This window comes from Trachymyrmex septentrionalis, unplaced genomic scaffold (assembly GCF_001594115.1).
Source record: "Trachymyrmex septentrionalis isolate Tsep2-gDNA-1 unplaced genomic scaffold, Tsep1.0 scaffold43, whole genome shotgun sequence".
Classification (NCBI taxonomy): domain Eukaryota; kingdom Metazoa; phylum Arthropoda; class Insecta; order Hymenoptera; family Formicidae; genus Trachymyrmex; species Trachymyrmex septentrionalis.
Genome location: NW_017305601.1, coordinates 45,807 through 58,340, shown reverse-complemented (window position 1 = coordinate 58,340; position 12,534 = coordinate 45,807). Strand labels below are relative to the sequence as shown.

The 12,534-nt window shown below is 41.8% G+C and overlaps 1 protein-coding gene across 3 annotated transcripts in view; it reads left to right on the top strand.

Moving 5' to 3' along the window:
- LOC108751296 (MKL/myocardin-like protein 1) overlaps positions 1–12,534 on the top strand; it is a 207,935-nt gene that overhangs the window by 158,071 nt on the left and 37,330 nt on the right. The window contains exon 1 of one of the 3 annotated variants that reach the window (XM_018491396.1): positions 11,526–11,755. The exons of the other annotated variants lie outside the window; for them this stretch is intronic. The gene's annotated coding sequence lies outside the window, so the exon portion shown is untranslated. Of the gene's footprint in view, positions 1–11,525; positions 11,756–12,534 lie in introns of those variants that run through there. 3 annotated transcript variants of the gene reach the window in all.

The window sequence follows — 12,534 nt, the reverse complement described above, 5'->3', positions numbered from 1 at the left end:
TATATATATTATATATAGATACTTCAAAAATATATTTAGAAATAGAAATTGCGCGAAATATTTAATTTAATAACGCGTAACGCGCTTTCGAGATTACTATATTGCGTAGCGCGCGAGGATGCATAATATTAAACGCGTTTCCGGAGATTTGCCACAATAGCGCCGCCGCTATTTTCCTCTCGGTCGCCCACGCGGTTACGCCCCGCTTTACGATTTGGCTCGTCCCGAGTCAGGCGAGTTCGCGAATTCTGGGTTGGGACGAGTAGCGTCTTCGAATAGTCACAAAGAGAAAATAAACTTCCGTCACTCTCTTCCCTCCCTCTTGCCTCACCTCTCCCCCTACTCCCGTAGATTATGTGGTCTACTGTACGGAGTTAGGAATCTATTCCGAGAGCTATCCCAAGTCCGTCTACGCGACCGATGCGCGCGCGAACGCCGCCGTCTTATTAATGCAGCGGCGCTTCTCTCCGCTCTCTCTTCCGCGAGTATATAGTACACTTTTGACGATCAACGGGGCTAACAGCTGCGCCCCGCAGAGACTGTTCCATAATAGAAGGTCCATATAAACTCTGAAAATCCGTCTCGATCTTCCTCGTCTTCGAATTTTTCCGTGTCGAAAGCGACAAAAATAAACGTTCAACATCATTATGCGTTTATCATTTCCTATAGAGATAAAAAATAGAATAAATAATTAAAAATATAATTGAAAAAAAATTGGAAAAAGCTAGAAATCAAAATTTTTATGTAGTACATTGCCCTTTAAAATTCGTCGTTTACAATTCTTGTTTGATTTTGGTTAGATTTAAGATTTTTATTTGAGCAGAAAAACCATCGCGTAAATTTAGATTGCCTCTTAGGATGGAAAATCATCGAGATCATTATACCAAGAATCGTAAGAGTGATCTCGAACGAACCAGGAAAGAATTGCAGGCCTTCGTAGTCAGTGCGATGAGAGCAAGAATGAGAGAATCTCGAAGGCAACAAAAGAACGAGAAGGAAAGGGTCGAGCCCGGGAATAGCCGGTAACAAACAACTCGCAAATCCTCGCCGTCAATTTAATCTCGCTACGAATCCCAGAGAAAATGTTAATAAGGACCTGACTACCACCTCTTGTGCTCGGCAGCATCTCGCGGTACACGCGTGTGCTAGCACGCGCAACGACACTTTATTTTCGCGCAAAGATACCGCCGCCGGCCAGCCCCGACCACGTGGAAATTGTGTGCAAAGCAAGCTGCGCCCGCTGTCCATTTCTCTTTTCCCGCCTCCCGCCTCTTCCTCCATCTCTTCTCTTCTGCTACCCCTTTCGGCCTTCCACCCTCGTAATTTATCGTGGTTATGCGGCGGACACGCACGGCGGAATCTGTACTACGGGGAATAAGAAGAAGAAGAAGAAGGAGAAGAAGAAGAAGGAGAAGAAGAAGAAGAAGAAGAAAGAGGAGAAGGAAAAGAAGAGCAGTTGCCCGGAGGATTCGCAATACTATCGTTTCGCCTCGATCATCCGGCCTCCACCTTCGCTATTCCGTGAGCAGAAGAAGTGATGCGATGAAGAGATCGCACGGTTCGATGCAAAGGAAGTGCACTCCGCACAATACGTCGATTTTCGCACTCGCCGTTCTAATGGCTTTCAGAGGGCTCGCAGAGTGGCTGAAATGGAAACGCGGAATAATCTGATTCGGTGAAATGAGAAAGAGAATTGCACACGGAAAGGCAAAAGAAGAGAGGAGTAAACAAGTGAGAGAAGTAAGACAAACTTGGTTACAAACTTTCTTAAAAATAATACATAAATATATGTACATTTAATTTTTAATATTATATATCGAATAAGTATAGAGATCCATAGACAAAAATTTAGGAAATTAAATGGACTTGTGTTACTGAAAGTTATAAAATGTACGGTTAATAGAACAATAGGAAAATTTATTCGAGTATAAATTTTAGTCTCTTATTAAAAATAACTCTATTTGCTAATAATTAAGTTGGATTGCTTGATTCTGATAGCATTTTTATACACGTTGCGTGCTCAGTCGACGCGTTAAAAGTACCATAACGTCCTCTCTAAAATCTTTAGAATGGAATCTAATTCTAAAGAGTGAAATCTCACTCTTAAAAATTGACAATTAAGCCACTCTTTTTCAACACTGACTCAATTGTCACTCTTTATCATTCTTTAGAATTAGACTTTACTTAAAGAGAGATTTTACAGAATCAATATTATAACTTCGCACTCAATACGAGTGTAATATAATACATGACGTTACATAACATGATGTTACATTGTTGAGTGTGAAATTCCCACATCGCTGCGTTACGTTACTTTTAGTTGATGTTGACCGAATAAATAAGTGCTGGAGCTATCTTGCGCACGAGCGAATCATACGACACGTGACAATAAATCCGACGGATAAATTTATTAACTGCCGCACTGGACGCATTGTAGCAAAGATTATTTCGCCCAATTATCAAAGACTCGCTAAGCGTCCCGTGTAGGCGAATGTAATGTAATTGGTTCGCGCAACATTACAGCGTGCGTTTTACGCCGTGACAACTTCCCCGAGAGCTTTTAGCGCGACGGATAACGCAGTAGCGTTATAATATTGCGATGCCCGCTCACAATCCGGTAAAATTTAATTGCCTAATAAAAAGATCGTCGATGCAGGTTTATTGGTGACATCAGGTATACGGCAAGCTTTTATTGCACTACTGTTACTCTCCGCTCGATCAGCACTTGCTTATCTCGCGCATTCAATGCCGAAATATATTGGCGGTAAATACGTTTTTTATCACGGCGGTATTTTAAGTGCCCTCTCCTCATAACATATTTCCGCCGCGAGCCCCGCGATGAGATCATTTTCTCTAGAGACCCTAATCAGAGCCTGAATATAAGATAGCAGCCTATAATGAATAAATAATCGTCCGACATTACCACAAATTTACGTTAATTTTCTAAATTTATTTTTGTTAAACATAATAAATTAATTGACACTTAAAGAATTTATTATAATTTTATTTTTTGTTTAGTTTATGTTAATATTATCAAATGTGTGATATAATTTTTCTTAATAATGTGTTTGTACATTCTAAAAAAGTCGGTGTGGATTTATATAACATGCAGTGTCTACATAATTCTCACTGTGTTGATAAACCCATACTGGTATTTTTTCGAATGTATATGCATATAAACGTGTTCAATGCTTGTATTTAAATTACGAAATTACATCACAGCGAGATAGCACATATCTTTCTTTCTAGAAATTTTAGAATGTGGTAGCTCTCTCTCTCTCTCTCTCTCTCTCTCTCTCTCTCTCTCGCATGATTTTGACGAAAAATGTCGGACCTCTTGTTATCGGACCAGACCGTGATTAGAGGATCTTTATTTTTCTTTTTCATCACGATCGAAGCGTGCTTCCTAGCATCACGCCGCATTCAACGCCGGCTTCCTCTCGTCGTCTTCTAATGACGGCGTCACCCGGTTTAATTAGGGGAAATTTTTACAAGCTCGTACATTACGGGACTCTCCAAATTGTCGTGGCTGCCTGGCGGAGACGCGCTGCGTTACACCCACAATTAACTGGCATCATGTACCAACCCTCGCTGTTTACAAGCCTCTTCACGCCGTTTCCACGCAGTGCGACGTACGGCCATCGATTCTTATCGCGACATAGAAATCTGGCTCCGGATATCGGTCAAGTGCCGTCGAGAATAAGCGGTTGCTGCGTGAGAAAAAGTTTTATTCAATCTCCTCCATTGCGCAACTTTAACTGATCCACACTCCGTTTGTTAAACAATATACGAAATGGCACGTAAGAGAGAAAGTTCGCTCGCGTCTTGGAATAATTTGCAGGAAAGTCGCGTTACTTGTTTGTGAAATAATTTTATTACAACGAATGAAGAGACGGTGTTATTGCCGTTTGACTTGACACAAATTAAAATGTAATATTCAAATGTAAAGGAAACATTACGCGAGATAAGGATAACTAATTAGCGTTGCATTGCTGATGGAAATGGATGGCCGCGAGCATTAATATTAACGCTGCCACATCGTTATCATAATTAGAATTCATAAATTAAGTATATACAAAGCGCGATCATTAAATCTCGCGTCTTATTTTCAGAATATAGTGGCTTAATGCTTCATCACGGAATTTATCTCGCACTTAACGATGTCTGCGAATTTACGATCGCTGTCCGGATCGCTTCTTCGGACAGCAGATGATTCAGATAAACCAGCGAAAAATATCGAGTCACGATATTTACCAAAAGTAACAAAAAAATCTTACTATCTGATATTATTCCAGCTTTAGGATTACGTTTTTTGATCAGTTGTTTTCAAGATTCGGCGCGCAGTTTGAACAACTGGAAAAATTGTATTGAATAAAATTTTATTCAACTCTCCGGAGTTGTATGTATGTGACGTCTATTGAACCCACTATATACAGTGATTGTTTATATAACAAAGATAATTAAAAGTAATTTAGCTTTCACTATATCAAGTTTAATTTGTTTTTATATTTATATTAAAAACGTACACTTTTACGTCAATTTGTGTACGACAACTTTAATATGCACTGAGTGCTCCACTTGAATTCGTTCGATAAAAATATTAGGCATCAAGATTCAGCCTCAATCGTATTTGGCTTTTTCACTTATCCGATGGAAAAGATTGTAATAGTTCGCGATAGCGGATCTTCGCTACAATTCGATCTTTAGCGTTCCAGGTTCCAGGTTTCAACGATTGCCGCTGATACAAACGAATGATCATCGATCATTGTTGTCTACGGAACTCCTACGTGAAATCGCACCAGGGGAACATAACTATATTTATGTAACATCGGCGCGCACAACGTTGCTCGCGTGATAATGAAGCAGGAAGCGGTTTAGGGAGACATGCGTGGGCTTTCATTGATCAAGTTGCGCGCGCGCAAGCGAAATGTTATTCCGGCTGAAATTCGCGAGCATATAGTCTTTCGACGAGTGTCTCTTGAGGTGACATCAAGATTTCAGCGAATGGCACTTAAGAATCGAAGCTGGACGCCGGATTAAAATCGGACGACGAAACGAGGAGGCGAAGAGAAAGAGATGCGCGACGCGCATCATTAGACATTAGTCACGGCACGGTGTATATGTTGATGGGCACCCCAAGCTCTAATATCCACATTGATAGAAAGATACGATACGGCCAATCCGAGCGATTTGTCACCTCAACTCACCACACAAGTCCTATTTTTTTAATCCGGCGCGGCCAAGTCCGATCGCGGCCGCTTGACGTGGCTTTTTGTGATTTGCAAACTGAGATTAGCCTGAATGATCGGGACGTGCATATACATTAAGTACTTACGATGATTTTTAATAAAAGAAAAATCGGCCGCTTTATGTCGATATTATGCAGGAGAAGGACATAATCGATTACTGATGGGCAACGATATTGAAGGCGGTCGAATATTTAACGCACAACGCATTCTAAGAAATATCGGTGTGGACTTAGTATCATGTTATGCCTATATAATTCTCTTATTGTGTAGGTGTTGGTATTGACACCAACATGATGTGGATTTAATAGCACGGATTTTAAATCCACACCATGATTGATACAAACTTCACTGGGATTGAGTGAGTCCACACCGTGTTGACGTTAATGTTGGCACCGGCACGGATGAGAGTTATATAGATACCGAATGCACTGAGAAAAATATCTGGTTAAATATCGGAAATTCTGAGATTACATCCATCAGAATTTCGATTATCTCGAACTAGAATTTAACACAGATTTCATCAGAGAATTCTGTTTCGTCCATTTAAATCATTTAGAATTCCAATTAATCCAACCAGAGACATTTCTCTCAGAGCGTGGTGTTAAATTCATACCGATATTTTTTAGATTGCGAAGATACGCACAGGCGATCCATATATAGTCCATCTCGCGTGCGCGGAGATTCAATAAACATAAAAATCTAGCGTTTTATTGCGAAAGGACAAATGAGATATCGCCACCGTCCGTCGACATTAGTCGGCGACATAAACATCTCTATGAATATTCAGCATGCCGCAATAATTTCGGAAATGCCGGACGTGCCGCATATAGGGCCCTGACCGCGAAATCGTCCCCCACAGAATATCGCTGGTCACGCGTGGCCCTCTGCCTATGCGGGACCAATGGGACCAAACGTGGGCGAAATTCAGAGAGACGTTGTTTCGGCAACCGAAACGCGTCGGATCCCAATTCGCTGCGTGGGCACTCCGTTCAGGAACAAACCGGGCGATTCCGAAACCGACTTTCCGACTTACAAAATACACATCGGTGGGCGAACTTGGAGCCAATCGCAAACGGGGAGAGACGGGGAAGCGCGACGTATATTTTGCTGTATATCCGCGTATTCAGAATCCTGCTTTAATTCTGCATTATCATGTACCGATCGCATGTAGCGATCGTTTTCGGTTACACCGCAAGTCGAATATTTTTTTTTTAAGCGTAGTCACATTGAAGTGGAGTGCGTATAAATAATCAGTCATCCTACCTAACGGGCGTATCTGTTTGATGCAATCATTTTTCTTTAGTGAAATATGAGTGTAGAATTTCAGTCATTTAGGTGGAATATATATAAAAATAATGGAATACAAATAATTTAAAAGTAGATTAGAGAGACAAATTATATTTATTTGTCACAATTGTGTTTAGAACTACTTAACGTTAAATAATTTTATGTAATTATATATGTATATACATACGCAGTTTGGCACACGAGTATGTATAACAGAAAAATCGCAAGTATATGTTAACTCGAAGAGAAAGAAGCTAACGCTATAAAAAAAAATTTTTTTAATTTATCAAAATTTATTTCATAATATGACCTATATTTTCTGTTATCATGTACCAAACTGCACATGTATGTACATATATAATTATGTACTGCATTTTAATTAATACTAAATATACAGTTCTAAACAGAATTATGGCAAATAAATATAATTTTAAGTATTTATCATTAATGTAACGTACTGCACATTAGTACGCTTTTCCCTTTCATCGTCATGTATAATTGTTTCGACATCGCGACTCGGATTTATTGTTTTAACATTTATCTTTATTATCTTTAGGATCGATTCTTTCTCAGTTGCAACGGCGACTGTATTTCTGATCGCAGCAAGGTACTGATGAATGCAGAAGCGAGACGTATTCATCATTTAAGTACCCATCCTCATCACTCACGCAACGACACGTCGTTTAACCTTTTCGTCGGCAAACCGTTTGCATCGCTAACACGTGAAAGCTATGTAAATATGACTTTTTCATTGACTTTCCGCCAAGAACTCGCTACTGACACGCGCACACAAAACAAGAATCACCACTTAAAACGCTCCTTGCAATAATAGGGTTATTATATTAATCTTTAACAGGTTTTGCATGATACATTGCATAGTATAATTTATTCGGCTCTCGATTGAATACTGTTCTCAAGAAATCCTTGGTCGAAGAAACGATATCGATAGGTGATGAATTATGATGAATGGAATATGTACAGTATTGTTCATTTCTGTATATTTTGTTCTATTTAATAAAATTCGTTCTTTGTACAAGAAAAGAGTTAATTTAGAAACTGCGTATAATTAAAAAGAATTATGTAGTAATCTTATGCAAGTAGTTTTAAAAGTCGCGAGCGATATTTAATAATTAAATAAGTCACAAAAATTCACTCATAATTTATAATTAAAAAATGATTACCTCAATACTTTTTATTACAATATTATACAGTCAAATAACCTGTCCTTAAAATATCAACATATTAATTGCCACGATAATCGGACTGGTGACCGGAGCTATTAAAATTTTTCTGAGCGCTTGTAAAAAATAAGTGTTATCTGAAATAAACTTTGTTGATATAATACAAATATTTAGGATAATAATATAAAATAAATACTGCGTTATTTTCAACATATGAAAATATAGTTTTAATGCTTTTGTAATAATTAAAATTCTGTTAGCATGCAAAATTGCGGGGCAAGCAACGCATAAAAACATGGAATAATTTTGTAGCACTCTGCGCAACAGAGCTTTTTATCGAACATTCTTGAAGCCGACACTTTTCACGCTTTCGCCCAGTCAAATAACTGTCCGTTTAAGATTCCATCCGGCTTCCACGGAAATTTCGACTTCCTCATGAAGGGCACCCGATCATCAGGGCCGTGATCAGGCAATCACGTCACGCACCGTGTACTCCTTGCTTATCGTGTACCTTTTTCACCTCCGCCAACGAATAATTACGTTGTGGCCAACGTCGTGCTGGCGCGATGAGTTGCCGCGGACGACACTCATATTTACGGGCTTCGTTTACGAGCTGCTTTTAAAGCACCTGAGGCTTTTGCTTCCGGTTAAAAACTCTAGTAAGAGGTACTATTTATACGACCATTAGCGTACAATCTCCGTCTACATTTCTATAAATACGCGGCATCGCGCGGTGCAGTAGACTCATTTCGTCATCACTCGTCGGCGCGCGACGACCCTCGTAAAATCCTCCTGACAGTAAAATCTGGCTCTCGTCTCGACAGTGTCTTCCTATCCATTCTACGCCGTGTCGTCGCGGGAAAGTCCATAACGCCGCGAACAACTTAAAATTCCATTGGTACATTTTTAATTTCGTCATTCCACGCCAATCACGGAGACCAAGACAGAGGTCATGACGAAGGTTAAAGACGTGTCTTCGTTATACAAGCAAATCCCAATCATGAAAGTCTTTAATAAAAATATTACAGCTACACAAGAGATGATGGGAGACTTAACATTTTCTTGTTGTTGAGATAAAAAAGAAACAATTACGTGAGAGTGCGCCTAAAATTGTTTCTGATTAATTTATTCTTTTTTTTTTTTTAATTTATATATTACACTTTTATTTTATTTTATTTTAATGAACAGTAAAAATTTTTTAATTTGAAATAAATACAGAATTATAATAGAAAGAAATTTATACACATACTTATTCACATCCAGTAGTACAATAAAGATGGCTCAAATTCAAGCCGAAATGTTTAACTTTCTTACGCATTAATTGTTTATTATTTTATCAGCAAATATAACAGCATACAGTCAACATATAGTCGATTTATTTATTCTCATAAGAGACGAGAGAAAAACTGATATCTCTTGTATCTCTTGTATCTCTTCCACATAAATATAAAGTAAGCGTTTAGCCGAGATATTTTTGTAAAGGAATGTTTCGAGCTTTATCTTCTTACGAGGAATGTGGATATATTCCGAAGAGTATTAATAAGGCATAAGCTTCGTGATGCAGTGATCATCTGCCGTAGTCATCCCGCGCCCGAATGGCTAAGGGCGCGTGCCCGACCGGTTCCCTTTAAGTCGCCTCTTCCACGAAAACTTGCACGGGACCATTAGTTCCGCGTCCCCGGTTATAGTTGCGTCACACAGGAAACTAGAAAAGAATGATTTCGGAGAGCGGATCTCGCGCGCGACCGTCGTTAATCGCGGTTTACAGCCGGCCGGGATCCAATTCCGTGGAGTACGGCGCGGTGCGCATTCTCCGCGCGACATTAATCGCTGCGACACATCTCTCTCGTCGCACTAATATCTACCATCTCTTATCTAACAGTTGTACCTACGTATCCCCTGTACCGTTACTCTCTCTCTCTCTTGCTCTTACCGCTGTTAGCACCCACGCATCATCGTGCGTTTCCCTTGGCTTTTTCGCGTATCGGCGCACTTTCTAGCTTCAGCGTGATGTTTCGTCCGATAGGATTTTTTTAGGGCGTTTATCAGGAAAAATTACAATTGAAATCTTCATTTCTTGGAAGAAATAATTTCTTTGTTGTATAACTATAAAAATTTCATGATTACGATTAATATGTATTGAATTGTTGCGGAACTAAGGAAGATTGTTAAAAATAGGAAAATTTTAAAAGACAAAAAGTTTCAAAACGCTGACTAGTTTTATGAATTTATTGTAACATATGGCACTGAATATGAATGAATATTCTATACAAATGTTCAATGATTGCGGCAGCTTGGCAGCTCGTGTCGGTTAATAATAGCATTCATGATCGATTTGAACGCCTCGATTGTCGATATACTTTCTCCACGTTCAAAGTGCTAAGATCAACCTGCACAATTGATCCGCCTATGTGCCATACAAATAGCTCGCATAAAAATCAACGACTGTAAAGCACTGCCAAGCGGTGCCAACCATGGGCTCGTTATCAATCGTGCGCGGTAGACCGTGCGAGCTGACTCGAGGCACGCGCCTGGCGGGGTCGTAGGCCGCCCTCTACCTCCTCATCACGGGTCTTGTGCCCCTCATTTTCCTGCTTCTCTCCGAGTAACATTCGAGAGAGAGAGAGAGAGAGAGAGAGAGAGAGAGAGAGAGAGAATGAGAAGGAGTGAGGGAGGTGACCCTACTTCCATTCGGTGCCCGTAGCGGGGGCCCGCGGACCCAGTCCTCCCACTCGATCGCTTTTTACCCCCTTCCTCGCAACGCTCTCCTGTTCCCTCTCTCGCAAACAACTCCACCACTCTGACCCACGATCAGCGACGGTCCCCCTTGGCCCGCCTACGTCCCCCTTGCGTCGCTACGCTCCCTTTGCACGGGATGCGACGGCAGGCCGACTGCATTCGTCATCTCTCTTTCTCTCTCACTCGCTCACTCGCTTTATCCACCCTCGTTCCCTTAACTCCTTCGCTCTCTTCTTGCGCTTTTTCTCTCACTCCGTCTAATTTTCTTCTCATTGTCTTCGTCGTTTCTCTTCATCCTTCTCGTTTCGCTTGCCTCCTACCCCCCCCCCCTCTCTCTCTCTCTCCCTCTTCCAACACCCATGCGATGCGGCCCACACGCGCACGCGAGAGTCCCGCGTGCGCTACACAACACACACGGCTGGTCCGGCCACTCTTACTCGCGGAGTGTGCGGTCCTACCTCCTGCAGGGGACCGTGTCACGTGGCCCCCAGGCCGCAACGGCACGCAGCGCGCAGCACGGACTGTGCTCTCTCGTGAGCCGCGCACACGACACCAGTCAGAGACGAACCGAGAGACCGGACCGACAGATAGCATTCTCAATCTCAGGAAGCGTGTGTGGTGCTTTCTCCCTCCCTCTCTCTCTCTGTCTCTCTCTCTCTTTCTCTCTCTCTCTCTGATTCTCTCTCTCTCTCTCTCTCTCCCTCTCTCCCTTTCTATCTCTTTTTCTCTCGCACTCTCTCCCTGAACCACAACTCTCTCTCCTCTCTTCCTCCCTTTCCGTCCCATAGTTCTTCGTTACGTGCGCGATACGTATCAACCCCCTGGGACCGCACTCGTGTGCGCCCCCGCGTTGTCTCTACCATCTGACGTTTCCGCGGCCACGTGCCAATTCTCCCAGTGTTGTGTGTTTACGCGCCGCCGCGAGTGTCGTGAGGCCCGCGGGCGAACCGAGAAAGATCGTTGGAGCACTGGGATATTTTTGTGGCACCCCCCCAACGCAGGTGAATACTCTGATAGAGAGAGGATTCGCGAACCAGCCGTGAGAAGTGTGCAAAACACGTTGTCGCGTCTGCCTCTCGGCATCATGCCGAGATGAGAACGGACGGTAGTGTGAATCGTCCGTGCCGATGGTACAGTGCATCGTCGTTGTGGGATCGGTGCTGTGCAATCGGTGCTGTGTATCAGCGTGTTACCGGCGACGTTGTCATTGCACGAGGAACGGTGCAACGGAGGCCACGACCAGGCTCTCTCGTTAGGACGACCGATGCTCCGACTGGCCTTCACGGATGAAAATGAATGGTGTGCATTTTCTGCTTCGCTCTACTACGAGACCGATCAACGCGGGGTGGGATCGATCGTCGTCGGCCTCTGTGAACGCGTCGCGCTCGTACGTTAACGCGTTAAATGTCTCTTTCAAGCGAGGCTTGATGAAGATCGACGATCGTCGATGGCGGCATTGAGATCTACCGCGGCATTCGGAATTGCGCTAGATGACAGTCGTCGATATGAATCCGATTATTAAAAAGGTCATTTGACGCAGATTGATATTAATTTTTAATAAATAATACATATTCCTGGCAATCGAGAGAATCATTTATCGCCGCTGTAAAAAGTGCCCGCGACTAATTAACGTAGGAAAAAGAGTCTGACCGCATTAATTGGAATCCCGAAAAGTGGACAAATCAAAATTTTCTGATCGACTCTATTATAATTCTAATTAAGATAATTCGAATTTTTCGATTGATTAGAATTTTCTGATTTGTCCATTTTTAATCAGAAACTTTTCAGTGAACTGACCAATCGCATCATCTAAAAGTAACACAACATCAGTGTTATAATTTCGCGCTCAATAATGTGACTGCTGTGTAACATCATGTGTTAATACATTTAATTGTTGAGTGTGAAATTAATAAACCGATGTTACTTTTAGTTTGTGTCGATTAGGACACGTCGCTAACGGCGAGGAATGTTGTTATTGACTATGGTCACGCCACGCTCTCGTTATGAATGAAAAAAAGAACGGCGCCTGGCAGATCGCGAAGTGCAAATCGAGCGTGCCATCGCGCCTCGTCTCGCCT